The sequence below is a fragment of the Miniopterus natalensis genome, chromosome X, assembly GCF_054644295.1.
Source record: "Miniopterus natalensis isolate mMinNat1 chromosome X, mMinNat1.hap1, whole genome shotgun sequence".
In the NCBI taxonomy this organism is placed as follows: Eukaryota; Metazoa; Chordata; class Mammalia; order Chiroptera; family Miniopteridae; genus Miniopterus; species Miniopterus natalensis.
Genome location: NC_142103.1, coordinates 16,436,444 through 16,462,234, shown reverse-complemented (window position 1 = coordinate 16,462,234; position 25,791 = coordinate 16,436,444). Strand labels below are relative to the sequence as shown.

Genomic DNA, 25,791 nt, shown 5'->3' with positions numbered 1-25,791 from the left:
CGGCGACGGTGACCAGGAGCCGGGGCAGCAGCTGGCTGAGATGGCACAGGGGGCTGCGGCCGCAGCACCGCAGCCCCAGAACCCGCGACGACGAGTCCAACGCCGTAAGTTCACGCCGGGCCAGGTGCGGGAGCTGGAAAGCATTTACCAACACACTCAGTACCCGGACATGGTCACACGGTGAGTGGCTGCTCTGGGAGGTGCCTAGTTCTCCAAGGGGTCCGGGCTTGTTTCTAGGCACATTTGTCTCTGCCCTGTGCCTTCTCCTTCTCTTTCTAAGCCAAAAAGTCACCTGTGCTCTAGGGATGGGGGAGGGGAAAGCTTCTGAGCATCAGGGAAATAGTTTCGTACAGTCGGCACATGAATCCAGCCTGGTTACTGCTCAGCAGTCTTTTTTTTTTTTTTTTTAATTGTGGTAATTCGTACTTAAAGATAAATTCTGCTATCTTACCCACTTCTCAGTGTACAGTTCAGTGGTGTTAAGTACATTCGTACTGTGCAATCAATCCCCAGAACACTTTTCCTCTTGTAAAACTAAAACTGGACACAGTAAACAACTCCATTCTCCGGCCTGGCAACCACCTTTCCACTTTCGGTTCCTAGCCATTTGAATCCTCCAGGTGCACCTAGAAGTGGCATCACACACTGGTTTTCTTTTTGTGACTGGATTATTTCACTGAGTGTAATGCCCTCAAGTTTCTTCCATGCTGTAGCCTGTGATAGGATTCCTTGCTTTTTAAGGCTGCATAACATTCCATTGTGTGTAAATATCATATTTTGTTTATCTATTTGTTTATTGATGGGCACTTGGGTTGCTTATATTCTGGGATTGTGAATAAGGCCTCTATGAACTTGGGTGTGCAAAATCAGGTGGGAGTCACTGTTTCCAATCATTTTGTGTATACCCAGAAGTGCAATTGCCAGATCATATGCTACTCCTGCTTTAAGGGTTTTGAGCAACTGCTCTACTGTTTTCCATAGTAGCTGCACAATTTTACATTTCCACTAGCAGCCATGAGGATTGCAATCTCTCCACATTCATCCCAACACTTGTTACTCTCTGCCTTTTTGATATTAGCTGTCTCAGTGGACGTGAAGTGGTATCTTATGGTTTTGATTGGCATTTCCCTATGGATAAGTGATGTAGAGCATCTTTTAATGTGCTTTCTCAAGTGCTTTGCCCATTTTAATTGTTTAAGAGACTAGTTTATTGTTCCTAATTTCTATTATGTTAAAATACAGATAGCACAAAGTTTATTATCTTAACCATTTTCAACCACAATTCAGTGGCATTAAGCACATTCTTCTTACTGTGCAACCATCACCACCATCCATCTGCACGGCCCTTCCTCCTGCAAACCTGAGACTCTGTCGTGTCACACCCATAGGAGCACCTCATGCAAGTGGACACAGGCAGCACCATTTTACATTCCTAGTAACAGTGCACCAAGGTACCAATTTCTCTGTTACCTCCATAACAATCCTTATTTTCTCTCTCTCTCTCTCTCTTTTTTTTTTTTTTTTTTTGCAACAGCCATCTACATGGATGAGGTGGTATCAGTGTGCTTTTGATTTACATTTATGTTTATATTTTTCTGAATTTCACTGAAGTTATTTATCCTGACTACTGAGTTGTTTATGCCACCTTAAATTTTGAGGGGCAACCATCTACAAAGCAAGCCCCGTGCTGGGAGAACCGAAAAATTTATTATGGAGGTTCTTGAGGGACAGAATGCAAATTTTAAAACAAGCTGAAAATGTATACCCATGTATTTCATTTTATTCACAACTCCAAATTCTAAGCATTTGTTGTGGTCTCCCCTCAGGAGGAACATTGGGAGACCCGAAGGAGCAACTGAAGACAGAGTGCAGGTGAGTAAACCTGAAAAAGCCCTTTGGCAGGGGAGTTATCCTAAAACTTGCCTCAGGACTTGGGACACCTTTGTCCTAGACCTTCTCATATGGATGTGTCTCCTTGTCTGCTTTGTGTTGGCAAGTAAGCTTGACCCTTAGGAATCTTTGTGAAGGGAGTTGGGACACGTGAACACCAACCAATGGCTATTTCCCATTACCAGACAGAACACGACTTCTTAAAGGAAAAGAAAAAATGAACTGTTTTGCAAAGTGTGGGTACAAAATTAAACATATTCTTTACAAACATATAGATAATCATGCCTGAAATCATATACATGTATATACATGTATAAGTGTATCGTTGGGGAGAAGGGCAATTTCCCCCTTTCCCTTCTTAGTGCTTCTGGTTGGCCTAACCAGTGAAGTGACACAAGACAGAGTGGCAGGGAATATGAAGAACTGAATTCGTATACCCAGAGGTCTCACAGAAGTGGGGCCTAAGGAAATGTCCCAAGCAGGCAGCTTTCATCTTTTTTAGAGACAGTAACAATATATTAGTGAAGAATGGACAAGACAAGAGACGTAGGCTTCGGTATTCACTCAGTGAAGAATCTAAGCAGAGTTGGGCTGAGGGGAGAAATTAGTAAAGAATTAATGAGACTTGTTTGTATAAGCCTCTGAGTCCTGAATTTCCTGTCTCTGGCTCTGAGGAAGTCTCTTTAACTCCCTGTTCAGGGAGGGCACCTTTCATATGCGAGATTTATTTTCTGGTTTTAGGGTGACAGAGTGCAGAGAGTCAAAAAGTTCTTCTTGCACTAGCTGTTTCTCAAGTAACTTTCATTAAAAACAATCAATATGCCACATTAGCATATTCTGGGGCTGCTTTCCTTCAGGCCCATCAGTACATTCAAAAAGTTCAACTCCTTCTAGCACTGGTACCCCTTTAGGAGCACGTCTCTGTGGAGTCTTGTTGGGGCTCAGCCTGACATTGGAAGTACTCAAATTAATGCACAGAGAGCAGGGTATAAAAAGGTCCAATTGTACCTTCTTATCATTTAGAGCCAAGCTTAAGCTCTTAGCTAAATCAATGCATTTATAAATATTAGGGTGGTGGAGTAACTTATCTAGAGAACGCTCTGTGTCGGAGATATTCAACCGGTGTGCTGCAAGAATTTTTAAAACATGCAGTACCTGACTATTTAGTCAGAGGCACTGACCTCTTTTCCCTTACATTGTCATATACAAAACTGACAACAGCCAACATAAAAATAGTTGTCTGGTGTGAATCAATCAAAATTATACCTATATATATGTTTTCATCTCTGCAAAACAAACAATATATATTTTGGGTGTGCCACAGATTTTAGTAATTAGTTTATGAGTGCTATGAGATGAAAAGGGTTGAAAGTCACTGCTCTATATGAACAACATAGGTTGAAGTAAGCTGTGAGTGATAGGGGAAGACAGCCTACCTGTTTTATTCACAACTCCAAATTCTAAGCATTTGTTGTGGTCTCCCCTCAGGAGGAACATTGGGAGACGCGAAGGAGCGACTGAAGACAGAGTGCAGGTGAGTAAACCTGAAAAAGCCCTTTGGCAGGGGAGTTATCCTAAAACTTGCCTGGTTCTCCTCCTTTTGTTTTTAAGTGTTTGGTTAGGCACTGCAAAGAGTGGCAGCCCCAAACTGCACATTTCTGAAACCCGTTGATATTTCAACCTGAAAACATTGCTGGAACAATCACATGCTGAGAATGGAGGGAAAGTTTACAAGCTTTGGAAGTCAGTCCACAGAAAAAACAAATGAACAAAAAGTAATGTGAATTGAGCTAAGAAGGGTGAAAAGGTTAGAGAACAGTTACATGCAATCAAAAGGGGTCTTTCATATCTTACACAAATTCAGCCTTATGAATCTAAGAAATGCACAAGTGAATATTCTCATGAGGAATTTCTAACATCTAAGGTGTTTTTTCCATTTTGATGGTACCGTTTTGAAGAGGCGAGTTTTGTGGAATTTGTTTGGTGGCAAGATGTGGCCCCCTTTGCGATAGATTCATAGCTGTGTTAATTCCACATACTTTTTCCCCTCTTGCAGGCTGTGAAGGCTAATGTGTAGGTCATGGGATCAAAAGTTGTATCAAAGTGGTATTTGCCTAAAGGGAAGTGAAGAAAATCAGGCTGGGTTTCTGAGCTTTGCTACAGAGTGCATGTGTGAGTGCAGTGATGGACTTGGGCTGCAGCCCAACAAAGCAGGCCATTGAGTACTGGCATCCTGACACCACAGACTGGCTCACAGGCCTGGCTCAGGTTGGAAAGGTTGGGAGGAGGTTGGGAGCACTTTCTCAGGCTGACAAAGCCTGTGCAGAATTAAAGAAAGAACATAAAGTTTGGTGACTTGCTTTTCCCCTTCCATGGGCTTCCATGGTGCTCTCTCAATGGCACTTGGAAGGGAATAGGAACCTGGAGAAAAAAAATCAGGGGCAAAACTTAGTGTTCTCATCTATTTTCAACCCCTACAGCATGAATTTCCACAAAAGCTTAGTACATGGTTTCCTCCTTCCTTTCGGAAATAGAACAGTTTTGTGAAACAAGTACTGGGAATACTGACTCAATATTAGCCCATACCAGAGCTAGCTGTGGGCTTCTGTTATGTTTATAGGATTTTGACCACTGGTATATTTGAGTCCTCCCAAAGCTTGTTTAGACAATATATTCATGCAGTAGAAAGACCACAGGTCCTAAGTGGGGAGGGTAAAAATGAGATCCCAGGCAGAGAGATGACCCTTTATGTCACGTAACAGGTACAGTTTGGAAACTTAAAGTATTTAAATACAACATAAACCCCATTAACTCCGGCATAGAGAAGATAGATATGCCTAACTGACAGTTTTGTTTGTTTGTGGAAAGAGTTGGTAAATATTCAGGGAGGAAAAAGTTATGATCCCTTACCTTGGTAGTTGATTATCTTCTTGAAATGCCTGTTCCATTGTTTGCCTTAAGGATAAGGGATAGGGTTGGGGCTCCTGGTTGAGTAGCAGTGTCTAGGATAACATGCCATAGTGGACAGCAGCAGCTCTGGTCCAGGGTCCTGGAACTGTAGAGCAGAGTGAGTTGACCTGGTCTCAAGCCCAGGAGGGTTTGTAAAGTGGGTTAGGGTGGAGTGTGAAGAAATAACAATGTTATGCCTTGGCCAGGTGGCTCAGTTGGTTGGGGCATCATCCTGTGCACCAAAAGTGTTGCAGATTCTATTTCCAGTCTGGGCACATACCTAGGTTGCAAGTTCCACCCTGCTATTGGAGTGCACTGGAGGCAAACAATGGACGTTTCTCTCTTGCATCAAAGCCTCTCTCTCCCTCCTCCCTCCCTCCCTCTCTCCCTCCCTCCCTCCCTCCCTCCCTCCCTCCCTCCCTCCCTCCCTCCCTCCCTCCCTCCCTCCACCCTCTCTCTCTCTGTCTCTCTCCCTTCTTCTCTCTTTGAAAATCTATAGAAACATATCCTCACATGAGAATTAAAAAAGACAATTAACAGTTATAATTGTATGCCTCTTTCCGCTAAATATTTGTTGACTGAAGATATTTTTGAGTTTTTGGAAATTGGTGGTTGGTTGAGTTGGACTCCACAGTGTTTACACTACAGGCTAAAAGCTCAAGGCAGTGTTCCAGGCTTTCAGCAACCCTCATGCCCCAGTAGACAAGCCACAAACGCCATGGGTCCCATGATAGTCCTTCCTTGCTGGAGCACCTATTTATATCTGAAGAAGTTTCAGGGCTAAAGACCCCTTCAACATCCGGGAAGGATATTTTCCATCTAAAAAGCCAATAAGTTCCTTCCTAATAAGAATATACTTCATGCAGAAGATAGGATTTTAAAATAGGGGGCCTTTACCCTCAATTTTATTTAAAATAGGGCCCCCTATTTACCATGTCCAAATTCCTCCCCCACACGAGGTGACAGTATCCCTAGTGAGGAGGCAGCAGAATCCAGCTTAACTGCTAATAATAGTCAGCTGTCAGGATACAGACCTTTCTTTATCCTGTTACCAAGAAATTGTGCAACTCAAGCTACACCAGCATCAAACACCTGCCAAAAGCTATTAGAATATTAAAATTGGGAGTAATAAACCTGTTGCAGCACTTGGCACATAATCTATGCTCACCAATGGTGAGCTGAAGGGGGATGTGTGTTAACTTCCCTGAGGTATTTTAGCAATAAGTAAAGAGCTACTGATGCAGTTTTAAGTCTCAGTGGCATATAATGTTGCGTGTTGTGATTTTTTCTATGATGACACTAACTGTGAATATATTAAACCAGTCTCCTTTTCCCTCTGATTGTAGGTTTGGTTTAAGAGGAAGAGGGCCAAGCTGTGGAATGCACCACCTGATACCCAGAACCACCTTCCCTTTATGGTGTTGAAAAAGCCCTAGAATCTCATCCTTGTTCAGGAGCCTGAGTGGAGATCAGTTTTACTGGTGTCAGTGACCCCTATGACATCCATGCCACTCTTACCCTCTCTGCACTTGTGTTTCCAATAAAGAGGTACATTCTCAATATATTTGTCTCTGTGTCACATGTGGGACAAGTAGGGTATGTATGGAAATTGTGAAGGAAGTGCCATTTTAAATGAATGACAAGGAGGCCTCCTTTCATGAGATGATCCAAATCACTGTCAGTAGGCCCTGCACATCACTGAAATTTCCCAGGTGCCCATGGTGAGTGTGCACTGACCCATACCTTCTCTACTCCCACCTTCATCCCATCCTCATCCCCACCCTGCCTCTTTAGACAATAAATATGTGCCAGATTGGGCAGGGTATGTCATCACTGAGGGAACAGTGTGTTTCTTGAGAAGGAGAGCTCTTTTCATGCTGACAAGTTCAGGCTGAATACTTGACTCAAAGGGAATCACCCAAGAAGGCTACTCACGGGGCTTTATGGAAGGTGACCATCAAACCCTCATCCCACGTGCTGCAAATCCCGGTCACCATCTTCCCTCTGTGGGAGGAGATTGGGGAATATTCTGGCCAAGGGTTCTGCTGCTTACAAAGAACACAGAAAAGATTCCATCAAGGCCACAAAGAGTCTCTTCCCCCTTTCCTCCCCTCTCCCCCCACCAGCCTAGGAAAGCCTATTATCACTCCTTATGCAGCTCAGAAGCCACCTATCACGCCTTCAAATGTATCTTGTCACCTTCCACATCCTTGAGAGAACCCCAGATCCTGCTGCTGAACACCAGAAGGGAACTTTGGGTATAATGCTGCTCAAACCAGCATAAGGAGATGGTCTCCTGAGCAGTGTTGCAGAAGAATCACTCATTGGAAGGAATCAGTTGTACTTTCCCTGGCTCCTGCTGGCCTCTTTGTGTGAAACTGTTAAGTAGGGGGCAAATGAGGTTAGGAGAGTGAACAGGCCAGGCCCACTTTTTAAAAAGCATTATGTTCTTCTCAGCTGAACCTTTGTTTTGGAATAATTGTTCACAATGTGATGCTCCTTTAATGGAGCTTTATGTTAAGTGTGACCAATTGTGAGCCCTAACCTGTTTTGCTCAGTGGTTAAAGTGTCGGCCCTAGGACCAAAGGGTCTTGGGTTCTATTCTGGTCAAGGGCAGGTACCTGAGTTGCAGGCTCAATCCCTGGCCCTGGTCAGGGCATGTGCGGGAGGCAACCAATTGATGTGTCTCTCTCACACTGATGTTCTCTCTCTCTCTCTCTCTCTCTCCTGCTCTCTCTGAAAAACAATGGAAAAAATATCCTCATGTCAGGATAAAAAACAACAACTGACTAATTGTGGACACCACAGTCATCCTATGGAGTGATTGCAATGACTGAAGGGAAGGTGCCATGCTGACATCAGAATTTCCTTTCTGAAGGGAGTTAACCAAAGATCAGTTTCTCTGTGCTTCTGCATTCCTAGTGTGAAGGGAGGCTCCATTTTCATGGGAAAGCATACAGTCTTTGCCATGGTGTCTACTAATTTTTATTCCTTTCTTCTTCTGACCTTTCTCACTTGTGGGTGTCCATTTTCTCCAACGTGGTGTGTGTGATTTCGGGCTTCTATAAAGAGAAAGATGTCATTACTACCCAGAGACCCCAGGCCTTGTTGAGGGTGGGGGAAATAGGAGAATGTCCCACATGTGCTCATTCCAATTCTCACCAGATGATTTTGAAGTCAACATTTCTCTCATTTCCTAGTGTTGACCAACTTTCCTTATCTTTTAAGCATGAGGCTTCTCAATGCTTTAAGTACCCACTGAACTTCAGGGCCTGTTAAATAATCTCTAGGACACAGTCAGGCCCAGTCCTGATTTCTTCTCTGATCTGGCCACAGCTCAAAGAACCACATTCGGCCTTCCCACCTAAGACTGAAAGCGAGGGAATACTCAGCACACATCCCTCCTGACCCTCACACCCAGTCTGACACACACACAAAGAGCATTCTTTGTTCATGCCCAGGCTGCCTGAAAGGAAAGGAAGAGTGAATCTATTTCCTGTGACTGGATGGTGTCTTTGTCATAGACACTACTCTTTAAACATGGCTCTCCTTGTTTCAGGTGACAGACGGATTAAGGCTGAGTGGTGGCATGAAACATAAGAAATATGCAAAGCATTGCAATATATAATAATTTACCCTTTGCCTAGGTTTGCAAGAGAGATGACCTCCAAAATTATTCCCCCAATTAACTAATGCCCCAAATAGAATTCCTTCTAATGTACACCTCATATATCCAAAAGCATAGATCAGAAATTCACTATGTTAATATGAGGAAATAGCTTTGATTTATAAAACATCTTTAGAACTTGGCTATCAACAAATCCATTGACCTTCGCCAAGTTGACTTTGTAAATCTTAATCGTGGCTGAAATGTTACAAGCAGGACTTGTAAGGAGTTCAGTAGGTTCGGCAGATATAGTTGTCTAATAGCTCTGGATGTGGTCTTATTTTCCAAAGTTTTTCACAATAGAGAACAAAAGCCAGTGAACTTTCCAAATATTAAGGTGGAAGGTCAAATTAAGTAGGAGGAAGGTATGACCTCTTTGGGGGGAAACTTGTTCTAAAAACTATAAGTAACCTGGATCTTAATTCCGACAAATGTAATGTAATCAGAACCTTGGATATCTGACTTGGAAGTGCCTGCCAATCAAAATTCCAAGCAACTATGTGCTTGGGTGGACAGATAGACCTATTTTTCATTTCTGTCAAAAATAACTGGAAATGCCTGAACTAGAGTTCTATTTATGCTTTTGGTGATGGTGGTGGTAGTGGTGTTTAGGAAGGGTGTGGTTGGGTGGAAATAAGGATCTTAAACTCATTTCAGTGGTGTCTTTATTTACCCAAAGGGGAAAGATCTGGGCCTTATGATCATATTGCAATGACATGGAAAGAGGGTTCTGTTAAGGAGTGGTCGGAGCAATGAGCCAAGGCATATGGACAGTTAAGTCACAGGCAAGATAAAATACAGGCTTAAGAATTTAAAAATATGTTCTCTAGTACATTCCAAATCCCACATTTGTTCAGCTGTAAGCGTTTCATAGTGTTCCCAGCTCCAGAAGACTTCTGTAGTGGTAGGAGGGATCCTGCTCTAGGCTGAGGCATACTAGGGTTGGGTGGAGTTTCCTGAGTCTCTAGGAATGTGCAGCAGTGTTCTCTGGAGCAGTTTTCTCATGCCTTTCAGAACTGATGGGGTGGGTCAGCTTGGATGGGTGACAATGGATTTTTTAACTGAAAAGCAGCAAAATTTGCCAGCACCAAGTATGCCACTTTGCTATATTTACTATTTTGAATTAAAGTTACTTGAGAAACAGCCATTACAAGGATACTCTGACCCTCCCCTGACTCCTGAAAGCAGGAAATAAATCTCCCATATGAAAGGTACCTTCCCTGCTCCAGGAGGGTTGATGGCATCCTTATCACCAGAGATGGGGAATTTAGGGCTGAGAACTTCAGAACTTTTCTAAAATACTATTTTATCAGTTGATGAAGAAGGCATGCTCGTGCAGAAAACTTTCCAGAGGCAAGTACCATGGCCAGATGGCACAGCTCACAACAGTGTAGATCCTGAGCTGTCTCATTGGGTGGAGTTAACTGCTTAGAAGCTGGGCTTGCACTTGTGACCAGTGTACTGAGTGTCAGGTCTGACTTCCTTGCTTGATACCCATGGCACTCCTCTGGCACCCACTCATGGCTCTACCTCACCACCTCCTTGTAATCCTGAAAGGGAAACTGTGCAGGAGACATAGCTGTGGGCTTATGAGTGGAGCTGCTTTGTTGACATCTAAGTTAATGTAGGTATGGAAAATGGTGAGGTTCTTCTGAGTTTGGTGGCCTCAGATGCCCCTTGTACAATAGAAGACACCACTTCTGCCCACTTCCCTTCTTAGCAACATTTACACACAGGCATCTTTGTGGTGGGTCACCACTTACTTGGATTGGCACATATCCTGCCTATGGAGCAGGCATACAGTTAAGCTACTTTTGGGGCAACTTAGACCATATCAGCTCACAAGAGCCTGGAAGTACCCAAGAAAAGCCAGAAGCCTTGTGTCAAGTGTGACCACTTAAGGCTGTAGCCTGGTACAGATCAAGTAGGGGTTCCCAGCAACTACAAATGTCTGAGGTAGGAAAATACGGCCACCCAGCTCATGGCAGCCCCAACAATGACCCTTAAAGCTGATCTTGGCTTCCAGCCCTGGCTGAGATGAAAAGGAACCCCCAGCAGCCCTGGGAGAGAGAGGCCTTCCCCTGCAGTTGTTTTTAAGTATTTGGTAAAACAGCGTTGAGAGTGGTAGCCCTGAATTTTAATTTTCTGCAATACTCAGATATGTCTGCAAACATTGCTAAAACAGTAGTTTTGCATTATGGTGGAGGTGGAACAAAGAGTTACAACATTTGAAATATGTCTAAGACAGGAAATAAACTAAAACAACTTCAAGCAGAGTTGCACCAACCTAAGAAAGGAGGGCGTGTTAGGGAAGTTTATACAGAGTGAAACATGGGCCTTGGGGATACCACACACAGAGAAATTTTAGGAACTATCAAATGCATTAATGAATATTCCCTTGAAGAATTTCTAACACCTAAGAGACTTTTTCTTCCTTTTTGTGAAGAGATAGGTTATATGGAACTTGTTGGTAGTGGGAGGTGGCTCTTAGTTCAGGCAGGATTCTCACTCACCTGTGGTTATTTGAAACACTTTTTCATTTGTTCAGTCAGTGATGACTAACATGGGTCAATGGATCAAGAGGTAATTTTCTGAGAGCATAAGTAAACCTAGGTTGTATAAAAAAAATTGGGGGGGAAATGGAGAAGAAAAGAGAGAGAAAAATCAGGATGGGCTTGTTAGCTTTGCTGCAGAGTGTGTGAGTGCAGTGATGGGATCTGGCTGCAGATCTGGTGGTGGGGCTGTCTGAAAAGCAGCCCAACCAAGCAGACCAATGAGTGCTAAGGGCAGGGATCACAGGCAGGGCTGGCCAGGGCTTGGGAGGACCAGGACTCTGCTTTCTTCCTACAGGCAAAGCCAGCTCAGAGGGAAAGAAATACTTCAGTTTGGGCGACTTCATTCCCTGCTCCATGGGTTTGCATAGCGTTGTCTCTATGGGATTCTAAAGGGAAAAAGGAGCCACAGAAACAAATAAGAAAATGTTCTCATCGATTTCCAAACTCTACAGCATGAATTCCCCCAATAAACTCTTAATTTAGGCTTACACCCTCCCTCTCTTTTGTAAATATAATAGACCTGAATTGGGAATAGGGATCTAATATTTGCCCAGATGTCAGCTCAACGTGGGCTCTGGCTGTTTAGGGAGATTTGACCACTGGTACATTTGAATCTTCCCCAAATAAGCTCTATTACACTGGCCTTCTTTAGACTACAGGTGTGGGCAAAGGTAGGTTTACAGTTGTGCATATAGAAAGACATGCAGGAAATGATTATTACAATAGTGTTATTAACTCAAAAGAATATCATAATGCAACTGTAAACCTACCTTTGCCCCACCCTAAATATACTCATGCAGAGGAAGGATTCTAAATCCTAAAACTAGTGAGTGAAAGTGAGGAATCAGGCAGGGAGAGGAGGCCCCAAGTGTGTGAGTGCAGTGATGGGATCTGCATCAAACCTTCTGTCTAAACCTTCTGTCACAGTTTGTAGAATGGGAACTTCTACAAGGACTAAATATAATGTAAATCCCATTACTAGGATGCTGAATGGACTGTGAGGTTTAATTGACATGTGTTTTTTAATAGTTGCCAGGCATTTAGGGAAAAGTCTTTTTGCATGACCCCCACCTCCACACTGTTGTTGGTTTTAAAAATTAATTTTATTGAGGTATAATTGACATATAGTATTATATTAGTTTCAGGCATACAACATTATGATTAAATATTTGTATATACTGCAAAGTGACCACCACAGTAAGTCCAGTTACAGTCACTATATGGTTCCAGAAGGTTTTCTTGTGATGAGAACTTTTAAAATTTATTCTCTTAGCAACTTTCAAATAGGCAATAGTTTAATTAACTGTAGTCACCATGCCGTATGTTACACCCCCATGACATTTATTTTATAACTGGAAGTTTGTATGTTTTGACCTCCATCACCCATTTCTCCCACCCTCAAGCTCCCACCTCTGGCAACCACCAATCTGTTCTCTATATCTATGAGCTTGGTTCTTTTGTTTTTTTATTATTATTTATTTTTTTATATATATCTTTATTGATTTCAGAGAGAGGAAGGGAGAGGGAGAGAGAGATAGAAACATCAATGATGAGAGTCATTGATTGGCTGCCTCCTGCACACCCCCCACTGGGGATCCAGCCTGAAACTGAGGCATGTGCCCTGACCAGGAATCGAACAGTGATCTCCTGGATCATAGGTCGATGCTCAACCGCTGAGCTATGCCCGGCTAGGCTTGTGTTTTTTTTTTTTAGATTCCACATATAAGATCATACAGTGCTTGCCTTTCTCTGACTTATTTCACTTAGCATAATGCCCTCAAGGTCCATCCCTGTTGTCACAAATGTCAAGATTTCATTATTTTTATGACTGAATAATATTCCATTATATATGTATGTATAATTTTCTTTCTCCATTCATTCATTGATGGACACTTAGGTTGTTTCTATATCCTGGCTATTGTGAATAACACTACAGTAAATATGGGGATGCCACCTATTAACCTTGTTCTAAAATTCTAGTTTCACTCCCCTGTCTTAGGAATTGGTGATGGAACTGGGATCTCCTAGTTGAGGAGTAAGGCTGGCAGGAACGTAGAGTGTTCCATCACCCCCAGGCAACATCACTTTCCATTTGAAATCCAGGACCTGTAGCTAGACCAGGGTTAGCTAACAGTGTCCTGAATTAAGAAAGGTTGGAGGGTGGGGGAAGGTTGATATATACAGAATTGACAATGGAATATGCCTCTTTCCCTCCAAACTGTTGGCTGGGCAAAAATTGAGTTTTAATAAATTTGAACCTAGTTTGGCTAACCTTTCCTTAGCATTAAAGGCTAAAACATCAAAGCAGCGTCCAGAGCGTCAGCAACTCTCATGTCCCAGCAAGACAAGTGATAAATGCAACTGGCCCCCTTGCTAGAGCACCATTTTAACTCCCAAGAAGTTTCATAGGATGAATGGTCCCTATAGTCAGCCTTGAAGGAAAGCTTCTGTCTAAAAATCCAATGTGCTCCTCTTGATTAGTTACTTCAGGATCAAGATGGGCTTTTCAAATAGGGGGTTGGTTCCCTCAGTATGACTTTGAAAGGGGTTGAGCTTTTACCATGCTCAGCTTTCCCTATCGCCAGAGTGACACTTTCTCTAATGAAGAGGGAGTGGAACAGCTGGACAGCTGACAGTCTACTTTCAGGACACTAACGCTTCTTTACCCTGTTACCAGGCAAAGCATTAACAGCAAGGGCACAGTGCAATTCACTGGTTAGCTCTGCATCCAAGACCTGGGAAATAATTAAAGAATATTAAAGGTGGGAGGATAGAAACAAAGCAATAAGCCCAGTCGGGAGCTTGGCACATAGTCTTCTCTCACAAGGGCGAGCTGAAGTTAGGGAGCACAGCATTCACTTTCCTAAGATATTTTAGCGATAAAGAAATAGCTTCTCCCAGTGTGATTTAAAATCTCAATAGCACATAGATTTGCATGTTGTGTATTTCCATTATGACATTAACTGTTCCATATACTAAACCAATACCTTTTTCCTCCAATTGAAGATTCAGTTTAAGTATAGAAGGGCCAAGTGTTGGAGACATCAGAGGGCTTTAATTCTCAAAAATATGTCGCCTGTTGCCATGGGTCACCCTGTCGTCATCATCTTGGATGGGCGCTATAATGACATTTTTGTTCTGGAGCCCAATTGGAATTGGCTCCTCTGGTGCCACTGCAGCCCAGAATACCCATGGCGCCCAAGCCATTCTTGCCTCCTCCACTTGTGCTTTCCTTTGGCTTGGATTTGACCTGGCATGGGTCCCTACCTTCTAAGGTGTATATATATATATATATATATATATATATATATATATATATATATATATATATTCTATGACAGTTTTCCAAAGTATTTTTCTGCCAAGATTCAGATTTTTCATAGCGCATCATCAAGAGCAGTTTGCCAATTCCTTATAAAATGAAGTGAATAAATGAAAAAGTCATTGTGTTTTATAGGGCATGTTTTTGTATTTTCAGTAAAGATGTGAATTCTCTGCATACATATTTTTATGTATCAAGTGGGGTTAGTAGTGTATGAATAGAAACTGCTGGGGGAAGGCAACGAGGCCTGTTTTCATGAGGTGACATCCCTGAGTCACTACCAATAGGCCCTACACTTCTTGGATATATATATGTGCAAAATGGGGCCAGGTAAATCCCTAGTGAGAGAATACTGTGTTTCAAGTAAGGGTAGAGTTCCACTCATGCTAAGGAGCTCAGACACAATCCTGAACTCTAAAGAAATTTTCTTAAGAAACTACTCATAGATCTTTATGGGAAAGTGGCATCCAGACATTCATCTAGTATGCTCCAAATTCTGTCCACTGCCCTCCATTTTTGTGAAGAGTACAGGGGACCAGAAAGCATTCTGGCCAAAGGTCATGCTGCTTCAAAGGAAACAAGAGGAAACTCCATCAAGGCCATAAAGACTCTCTTCCCACTTTCCTTCCCTTCTCCCCTGCCCCACCACAGGGACAATACTGTTGTGCCTTCCCCAGCTCCAAAGTGACGATGACACCTTCAAATGTATATCTGTTTCATTCAACATCCTCGAGAGGACCCTGGTTCTTGGTGATTACACTAAAAGCAAACCTTTGACTTAGTGCTGCTGGAAGCAGAAGGAGATGGTCCCCTGATTAATATTCCAGATTAATGGATCATTGAAAAGACACAGTCAGATCTTGTTTTTTTTTCATGTGGTCTTTACCACGTGAAACTGCTAGGCTAGAAAACAACAAAAATAAAAATGGAGTCTGATAAGAATTGAGGAATTACTGTTAAACATTTAAGACAGTGTAATGGTATTGTGGTTATGTTTAAAAAAGAAAGAATATCCACCTTTTATTTTTTTAAATATATCTTTACTGATTTCAGAGAGAGAAAGAGAGAGGGAGATAGAGAGAGAAACATCAATGACGAGAGAGTCACTGATCGGCTGCAGCCCGCAACCCGGGCATGTGCCCTGACCGGGAATCGAACCCCCATCGCCTGGATCCTAGGTCGACGCTTAACCACTGAGCCACGCTCGGCCGGGCAAGAATATCCACCTTTTAGAGAAACAGGCTGAACTGTTTTAAATGAAATGATATCTGAGATTTGTTCCAAAATTAATTGGGGAGCCATGGGAACTTCCCACAAGTTGATAATTTTTCAAGTAGGGTGATGTGTACATGGGCGATCATTACACTGCTCTCTGTACATTTCTATATATTTGATATTTGCCATAATAACAATTAAAGAAAAAAACCTGGCCATCTGTGTTTCTTCCTTCTTCTCGGCTCTTTAAAAATTTCCTTTTGTATCTTGATCTGCAAATTAAAAACACATACAATTAAAAAAACTTACACCTAAACATTAATACCTTTGAGCAGATAAATATGCTTTTGCTGTCCCATTTGTTGTTACAGAGAAATTCATTTGTTCAAACACTTATGTCAGGAACCATGCTAGGCACTGGGAACAAAGAACTTCAAGTCACATTAGGTATAACATTCAAAGAAGAATTAACACCTATCCTTCTCAAACTATTCCGAAAAATTCAAGAGGAGAAAAGACCCCAGAGCTCATTTTACAAGGCCAGCATTATCCTAATTCCAAAACCAGATAAAGACAATACAAAGAAAGAAAATTATAGGCCAATATCCCTGATGAACATAGATACTAAAATCCTCAACAAAATATTAGCGAACCGGATCCAGCAATACATAAAGACCATACACCATGATCAAGTGAAATTTATTCTGGGGATGCAAGGTTGGTACAATATCCAAAAATCAATAAATGTGGTACACCACATAAAAGGAAGGATAAAAACCACATAATCAGACACTACATCAAGAAGACATAACATTTCTCAATGTACATGCGCCCAATCAGGGAGCACCTAAATATATAAAGCAATTACTTACAGAACTAAAGGGAGGCAACTGATTGATGTTTCTTTCTCTCCCTTTCTCCCCCCCCTCTCTAAAAAAATTAATAAAGCCCTGGCCAGAGTGGCTCAGTTGGTTGGGCATCATCCCATGCACCAAGAGGTTGCTGGTTTGATTCCCATCAGGCCACATGCCTGGGTTGTGGCTCGATCCCAGGAACGGGGCATGCAGGAGGCAGCCAATTGATGTTGCACTCTCACATCGATATTTCTCTCTTCTCTCTTCCTCTCTCTCTAAAAATCAACAAACTATTCTTTAAAAAAAAAAAAAAAGTCAATAAAAACATATCCTCGGGTGAGGATTAAAAAAAAAAAAGAGCTCTGGATTTTAAAAATACCTTCTTAAGTAGAAGCTGAAGTGGTGCTTTTCTTTGAATCTTCATCCTCTACTGGTGTGTGTTCATCAGCTGAATTTAAAGAAGATAGTTATAAAAATTAGAAATATGAACCATGAAATATAAAAATGTAGAATTAAACATTTTCAGTAATGATGCTGACTGTCCAAGAACCATTAAAAGTCAACACTGGAATAACTTTTAAGAGTACAATTCAATAGCCTACCACCTTCATAATAATATAATAATTATTTACACTTACATAATGCTTTAGAGTTTACGAAGTGCTATTCAAACTGAAAGTAGCTCATAAGATTTATATTTTCAGAAGAAACCTCAGAGCAAATGTAGGGAACTATAAGGAAAGATGAAAAAGAGTAGAGATAAGAGCAAGAAGAACCTCACACACTACAGTATAAACACATTTCATTCTGTTGTAGAGAATTCTGAAAATGAGTTATTAAAATTCTATGAGTTTAAAAATGGAATTATTATATCATATAATCTTTTCCTCCAGAGATCACATTTGGAAAACTTAGGTATCACCTGGAAAATTATTTTTGGGTTCCTTCTAACTCTAATTCTATTTCAGGTTGTCATAAGGATATCTGTAAGAACCAGTTTCTGATAATAATGCTTTATCACTCTGTCACAAATTATGAGTTTGCCTGTGAAGCACATTGTCTCATCTCAGCCTAAAGTAGACACAGCAGCTTATGAATAGCACCAAAGAGCCAAAGAGAAAAGAAATAAAAGAAGCATTAAGGTTTCAGATAATATTAGATATAGGAAAATTAAGTAAACAAAACCATTCTTTGTAATGCTAAAATCTGACATGCAATCTGCCATTAGGTTAGCTGAGAAAAAAATAATTCAAAAAATATAAATGTATTATTTGTTTTAACAGTGAACCCTTCTATGAATAAGAAATTAGCATCCCATGGATTATAATTTAGAGAGCACAATTAGCATGGTAAAATCCACTAGAAACATTCTTAGGTATGTTTCATGTTTTTAAAACTTAAGGGATATAAGAGGATAAATCACAGGGAAGAAGAAAAATGTGAGATGTATTTAAAGCTCTTCACTTAATAAAAATTTTAGCAATAGATTCTGGACTTAACAAATGCTATCAAATTTTTAAAATATATTTTTTAACAAATTACTCTGGTTCAGGATTGTATTAGCTAGGCTGCCATAACAAAATACCACAGATGGGGCGGTTAAACAACAGAAATTATTTTCTCACTGTTCTGGAAGTTGGAAGTTGAAGATTAAGGTACCATCAATGTTAGTTTCTGGTGAGGCCTCTCTTCCTGGCTCGTAGACTCTTTTCTTCTCCCTGTGTCCTCATGTGGTATTTCCTCTGTGCACACCTGGTGGAGAGGAGGGGAAAGAGATCTATCTCTGGTGTCTCTTCCTTTTTTAATAAGGATACCAATCCTTTCAAATTAGGGCCCCATCCTTATGCCATCATTTAACCTTAATTACCTCTTTAAAGGACCTATTATCAAATGGTCACTTTGAAGGCTAGGCTTCAACATATGAATTTGGGGGTGGGGTTCACAATTCGGTCTATAACCAGGATTCTTTGGAGAAAATCCTCATACTTCAGGAGCTCCTAATTTTCCAATCTTCTCTCAGTCTCCTAGAAAATACAGTCATGTCAGTAATTCAATGGCTGAATTGTTTCATCCATTCATATATATGTGTGTGTGTATGTGTGTGTCTATATATTTTATATGTGAAATTCAATAGATCTAGTTAAGTCCAAGTATCCCTTCACATTTTTAATTTTTAAAAAAATATGTCTATTGATTTCAGAGAGAGGAAAGGAGAGGGGAGAGAGAGAGAATCACCAATGATGAGAGTTGTCATTGACTAGCTGCCTCCTGCACAGCCCTGACTGGGGATCGAGCCCGCAACCTGGGCATGTGCCCTGAATAGGAATCGAACTGGGATCTCCCGTATCCTAGGTCGATGCTCAACTGCTGAGCCACGCCCTGCTGAGCCCTTCACATTTTAAACTTTAAATTAATAAAACTTGGTATAAATGTCAACTCAATATTTAGGATTTGATGTTCTGATAGCAAATGGTACAGGCTATAGACAGCCTGAGAGGCTAGACCAGAAATGCAGGCTGAGAGCCTGTAAGTGGATCCTTTCTGCTGCGTACATGACATAGCTCCCAACTGCTCATGTGAGAGAAACAGTTTTACACTGGGAAATAACTGCATTTGTTTATAGACATGTATAAAAGAAAAAATAAGTCTGTTTCTGTTTGGTTAAAACTTTAGTTTTCAGAAACCCAGGAATTAGTAAAGTCAGTTTTTAAAAAATGAAGCACTAGAAGTAGTAGAAAATAAATGGAGCTCTGAAAAGTTCCATGTGACAAAAATTGAATTCTATGAGATTCAGGGTTTCTTTTCTGTTTTTCCTTTAGTTCCTTTGTCATTTTTTGTTTTAATCTTTGTGGTTACTCATAAACTGAAAACAAACAACTGGGGCTCAATTCCCCAAAGTTTAGCTGTTTATATCTCTACTTGTGTTTTTTTTTTTTAAATCTTTACAAAATAAATATATTTGGTTTCATTGTTTGAATAAATTTATTTTTAACTTCTTTGTTCATGGGAAAAGATACATTTATGCAAAGTTGGAACTCAGAGAGTCTCCTACTTCAAGAAGCAGGCACTCTCCTCCCCCGGTCTCCATCTAGGAGCGGCCTCCCACAGTCTGCTCTGCAAAGGAGCTCCTTGGCCTAACGCCCTGGTCCCTGCCACCTGTGATTGTGCATCTTGATTGAGCATCACGTTAGAGGCTCGCAAGGAAGCAGCCTGGTGACCAGCCCGCCAAAGCAATGCAGGGCTCCAATCCTGAGTGGCCACCACCAGCCACCAAACTTCCAGAGGCGCTAGGCTCTTTGGAGCACCTCCCCCACCCCTCCTCCTCTATTCCCTTCCCCCCTCCCCTCCCCACCCCACCTACCCCACAGACTAGGCAGGCTGCAGCAAGCAGAAACAATTGGGTTCTTTTATATCAAAACAGCAAAACACCAAAAGGGAGATGAGAGAGCCACAGGTGAGCCTTCCCGACTCCTGGAACTACAACTATGTGTCTTGCACCAAGTGGAAAATAAACGACAAGCAGCCAAAAAATAAAAAAAGGCAAATAAAAAAGGCAGGCAATCTAAAAGTAAACAGTTCTTCTAATATATGAGTATAGGGGCCAACAGAGCCTGCCAGACTGTAGACACACAGTCCTTAAGGTATAAAGCATAAAATCAAGGCCCACTATTATATGCTGCCTAGAAAACCAGTAGGGCCCCCAATGGCTTAACTGCAAATTCCCTTCTCCACCAACAGGGTGAGTAGGAGACCATTAAAATGGTCCCTCTTGCTAACTGGTTTCATCCGTACTCTTAAAATAAATTATCGTCTATGTACAAATGCAAATTTTCACCCAAGCTGTTCTTACATCTTTTGGTTGAGATTCCAAAATAGGAAGCTGTTTTGCCCTGGCCTGTGTGGCTCAGTTGGTTGGAGTGTTGTCCCATACTCCAAAAGGTTGCAGGTTTGATTCCTGGTCAGGGCACATACATACCTTGCAGCTTCAATCCCTGGTTGGGCAGGTACGGGAGGCAATGGATCAATGTTCTCTCTCTCCCTTCCCCTCTCTAAAAAAAAAAAAAAATAAGGACTGTTTTTACTGTTTCTGCTCCCAGGCATGAAACCCTAATAGCTAACATGGAACGTGTATTATGTTCTAGGTACTAAATCATCACAACACTAAAAATGTCAGTACTATTTTTATTCCCTTTCTACAGGTGAAGAAATGAAGCTTAGAGAGGTTAAGGAACTTACCCAATGTTTTTACTTTGCTAAATTAACATTTGTTAAGTGGATGGTGAGCCAAAGTTCAACAACAGACCACAAGAGTAAATGAAATCGTTTATTTCTCACAGTTCTGGAAGGAAGTACACAGCATGCCTGGAGGGTCCACATGGGGAGGTCAAGACAGAGTGCAGACAGAGAGGACTGGACCTGGGGCACATGCCTTTATTAAGGTCTGTGGGTGGAGTGCTTTGGGGTTCCCAGGCTAGGAACAGATCAGTCCATTTAAACCAAAAGAGTGAGGTTTTGCTAAGCCCCAGGGGTTCTTATCTAAGGGGCCCATTCAGCACACAGGTGCTAGGAGGCAGGGGAGACTGCTGATCACAAGGGCTGCCGGGGAAGTCATATTAGGAACTTACATTTGCTTGTGACTCTTCTCGCTGCTATCTAGGGCATGTGCTTGCATGAGGGAGACTGTGTCAATTGAAGGTCCCTACAAGCCACCTGGCAGAAGAAAACGGATGGTGAAGCAGCAATACCATGAAATAGCTTAGCTAGACTCTCCACATCCAAGGTATCACAGGTATTAAGTGGCAAAGCGGGGCTTCAAACTCAGGCAGTCATAATCTTTCGACAATCCTCCTCACCATGCTTTATTACCTCTCACTGCTGGAAGAAAAACCATCAAGACATGTCCCAACTGTTGTAATTTCAACCTACCCCTCAATGCCTGGAATGTTTTAAAATTTCTCATTTTTTAACACAGTCAAGGCACTTCATATGCTAGCAGGTACATTCAACAAACATTAGAAATAATACTTACACAGCAATAATTGTAACTCTTTCCTTCTCCTTTTTTTAAAAAAATATTTTTATTGATTTCAGAGAGGAAGGGAGAGGGAGAGAGAGACAGAAACATCAATGATGAGAGTCATTGATCGGCTGCCTCCTGCACGCAGACAGGGAATCCAACCACGACCTCCTGGTTGATAGGTTGACGCTCAACAACTGAGACATGCCGGCCGGGCTCCTTCTACTTAAACTATTTTTCCACTCCAATACTCACTTTCATTAGAGGAAAACCGATCTCACCCTCCCCTCATTCCTCCAGGTCAAGATAGAGACCACTTAACAAGACCTTTCTCAAGGTAGCTTCCCCTGCAGTTTAGCACATCACTTTCCCCCCCTTCACTAATCCTGCCTTGGAGGAAGGTTTTTCTACTTTCCAGTGTCAACCCTTAACTTCATTCAATTCTTCCCAACTCCCTACAAAGAATTTCCACTTACACATCCTGTTATCGTCTCCAACCGATCGATATGCAGTCAACAAGCAATGGTTGAGCTCTAAGTGATAAATACAGCGAATTCTGTGATGAATAACTCACGGAACTCCTCCTTTCCACTAGGTATAGTGGAAGATAAAAACTTGTTCGCAAATAACACAAAGCAAATGCTATACATAGGGCTGTGAGCCCTGGCCATGTCCACTACAAGACCACAGGTGAAAGGGGATGTAGGGGGATCAGGGCACTGTCTGACGGCGCCCAAGGATGAGTGAGAATTAAGGGAGGAAAAGGCCGAATAAGGGGCTGTTGTGGATAGACAAGACAAAAATGAAAATGGGCACAAGGAAGGTAGAAGGAAGCGAAACGCAAACCGTCAAAAACGGAGAGATGAAGAGGACTCGGGAGGTAGGTGCGCTCCTCAGATCAAAGGCGCGCCGTTGTCACCCACTCCTTTCAGTCTTTGTTCAGGAGGCTGGGAAAAGGCAGGTCGCTCCCGCAACGACCGCATTGTCAGCCGAGGAGGCAAAAGCGAAGGAGCTGCGGCGGCACCGAGACCCGCTTTCGAGAAGGATACCTTAGGAGGTCCGGTTTCTGGAACCTTGGCCAAGGCCACTCAGCTGATGCCCGCCGTCATTGGGCTCCGCTGAGAGCTAGATGGCCCCGCAGGGAAGGCGTGGCCTCGCTGCGCTCGGGGCTCTCAGACGAGCTGCAGCGCTTCCCCCAGAGCCTGAGGCCCGCCCTCTGCTCCCCAAGAGCCGCGCCAGACACCGGGGCCACTGTTGTTGCGAAAACTGGTGCCACCCTCCAGAGCCTGGGAACCCGCCTGACTCCAGAACCCGCCGCTGCGCAGCCTCCCAAAGCCCAGGAAACCGTGGAAACCTTCCGGTACGTTTGCGAAACCCTTCCCTAGGCCTACGTGGCCGGCTGCCGACGGGAAAGGGTGGTCACGTAAACGAGCCGCCGTCACCACCGGTTCCCGGCATCCTTCGGTTCCCAACGGGGCCCGCCAGGTCCAAACTGGACCGGAGACCATGTGTTTCTCAGTCTTGTACTTGAAATCACAGCAGGGAAGGATGGCAGACCACACGATATATTTCACAGAGTGGCCCTGTCAACAATAGAGTCAATTCTGCTTGTGTTTCAGGTACTTTCCGTGCGTGCGTGTGTGTTACATATTCTATACTATTGGATGCTTACTGTGTTTCATATATGTATATATGTATGTATAAATAATAGATGCATCAATAATATGTATAAATAAAATATGTGTGTACAAATATAGAATAAGGGTGGGGGAAAGTAGGTTTACAGTTGTTTGTATCTAAAGTAATACAATAATTAATAATGATACAAGAATAAATGTTTCATGTACTCACAACTGTAAACCTACTTTTGCCCCACCCTGTACATAGGGACAGCTCAAATCGAATTAGGTAGTTATAGACAGATTTTCAACTGCCTGGGAGGTCAGTACCCCTAATTCCCCCCCCCACACACACATTGTTCAAGGGTCAACTGTACATATTTTTAAAGTCTATCTTGAATTAAAAGAAAAATCTAAACGGGATAAGGAAAAAGGCACAAAGTATTCAAAGTATTTTCTAAGCAGCTGAAGTGTTTGTGTCAGATTTAGCAAAAGGAAATAATACAGTAGGCCTACTTACATTTGAATATCAGATACACAATGAATAATGTTTTAGTGCAAGTATGTCCCATGAAATAATAATGCAACACGATACTTGCATGGCTCTTTCCCTTAATTCATTCTGTTCTCTGCTCCTTCATCATCTTTTCAGAGAAGCAGTCCCTGACACTATCTGCAATAGCACCCTCATCTCTTTACACTATTTTTCTTCAAAACACTCATTACTATCTGATGTTATATATTTAGGTAATATATACACATGTTTATTGTATGTCTCTCCCTTTAGAATCTAAGTTTCATAAAGACTGAGACTTCATTTTGATGATGACTGTATCCACAGTGCCTAGGACATTGCCTAGCAGGGAGTAGGTACTAAATGATATGTATTTAATGAACAAATGAATGGATTTTAATTTCGTCAGTGTTCATAGTAGTTTCATTCTGTCACATATTCATAATCAGCCTTGCTGTTTTGGGCTTAGTCCTCCATTTAAATAGATGGGCTCACTGCAAAATGTCCATTCTTAATTCTTTATTTTGACTCATTTCTTATTTGATTTCATATTGTCAAGTAATTTTTTTATAAGAGACTCATGGGTATTATAGTTCCTCATTTTTTTCCTTCATATTTGAAATATGAAACCTGTTGCTTTTTTGGGTAGATTGTATTATTGTTAGCAATTATCTACTTCTTTCCCAGAAGGGTTATAGATCCCTATCCAATTGACTTTGAAAACTTAAGAAGAAAAGGAAAATTAACAATATTAAACAAGTCACTTAGAGAAAGAGTTGTTGGGATTAAGCAGAAAAGTAGATAGTGATAAAAACACACACACATATATTTCGTATTTATTGGGTTCCAGACATTCATTCAACATTAAGTAACCATGTCTGTCTACCATTTATTGGGTCAAAGACAGGCTTCACAAATAAAATAGTGCTTGAGTTGTATCTTTCCAGAAGACCAGGCACTTGCCAAACAAAAGGAAAGGTAAAGTGTGGGTACAAAAGGAATGGTTAGTCCTGGATGCTTTTGCTCAGTGGTTAGAGCTTTGGCCCTTGGACTGAGGGGTCCCAGGTTGGATTCTGGTCAAGGACAGGTACCTCGGTTGCAGGCTGGATCCCTGGCCCCAGTAGGGGCATGTGTTGGAGGCAACCAATCGATGTCTCTCTCTCACATTGCTGTTTCTCTCTCCTCTCTCGGTCTCTCCCTTTCACTTTCTCTGAAAAGCAATGAAAAAAATATCCTTGGGTGAGGATTTAAAAAAAAAGTAATGGTTATTCCAGGCTCAGGTTTCAGGTGCAGACATGGAAACATATCATATTTTGGAAACTATAAGCCGTTTGACACTATATGTAGTTAATATATTTACTCCTCAAAACAACTCTATGGGAAAGTATTATTATCCCTATTTTACAAATAAAGAATCAGGCCCAAGGTTATATAGCTATAAGTGGCAGTATCAGATCCCAATCCACTAACATCTGCTTCTCAAGTCTTTGTTTTTTCCACTATACCTTACTGTGGTTCCTTTTTTTTCCCTGTCAGGTGGGTAATGTTCCAGTGTCATAACAAGGTTTGAGGGAGGCACATCTCACACAAGAGCGTGAACACCCAATCATCATGCTTATGAACTATGAAAGGATTGTGGTTTGTATAGTGACCTTACTAAAACTGTGAAGCTAAGTATAACTCAGAGGAAGGGCTCTAGGGCTGAATCAATGTCATTATTTTCTGTTATCATCATTAATTAATACATATTATGCACCCACAAGATTCTTGGCATTTTACCATAGCAGAGGACAGTTGCTGTCTTCAAAGAATTCATAATCAAATTCAAACAAGGCAAGCAAACACTGACACGTGGTTATAAAACCGAACTGACTCCATTATTCGCCAATCAAAAACCTTTCTAGAATGTGAAACAATTGATACCTTCAAATCCATTTGACACAGGTTCTTCTCTTTAAAATCTATTGAGTTTGAAGTAGGGTTAAGCCTGTAGATGAAAGGAAAGTGAAAGGTGAGATAACTTGAGAAACAGAAAATTAATGAATCTTTCTTTCTCTTTCTTTCTTTCTTTCTTTCTTTCTTTCTTTCTTTCTTTCTTTCTTTCTTTCTTTCTTTCTTTCTTTCTTTCTTTCTTTCTTTCTTTCTTTCTTTCTTTCTTTCTTTCTCTCTCTCTCTTTCTTTCTCTCTCT

General features: G+C 41.7%; 1 long non-coding RNA gene and 2 other non-coding genes across 5 annotated transcripts; all 3 read right to left on the bottom strand.

Annotated features, from left to right (window-relative positions):
* Window positions 1-10,451: 10,451 nt before the first annotated feature.
* On the bottom strand, window positions 10,452-10,582 carry LOC148090417 (small Cajal body-specific RNA 20). Its single transcript, XR_015713778.1, has one exon.
* Window positions 10,583-16,784: 6,202 nt separating this feature from the next.
* LOC107537929 (uncharacterized) lies at window positions 16,785-22,537 on the bottom strand. 3 transcript variants are annotated; one of them, XR_001603272.2, is made up of 5 exons: window positions 22,519-22,537; window positions 21,078-21,162; window positions 18,320-18,476; window positions 18,078-18,204; window positions 16,785-16,900 (listed from the first exon to the last, which is right to left on the bottom strand). It is a non-coding gene; the product is annotated as an uncharacterized LOC107537929 (long non-coding RNA). The 3 variants fall into 3 exon arrangements; XR_001603271.2 differs by lacking the exon at window positions 22,519-22,537 and adding an exon at window positions 22,316-22,511 and having other exon boundaries at window positions 16,786-16,900; XR_001603270.2 differs by lacking the exon at window positions 22,519-22,537 and having other exon boundaries at window positions 16,786-16,900; window positions 21,078-22,291.
* Window positions 22,538-25,132: 2,595 nt separating this feature from the next.
* Window positions 25,133-25,236, bottom strand: LOC148090416 (small nucleolar RNA U13). Its single transcript, XR_015713786.1, has one exon. It is a non-coding gene; the product is annotated as a small nucleolar RNA U13 (small nucleolar RNA).
* Between the last annotated feature and the right edge of the window lie 555 nt (window positions 25,237-25,791).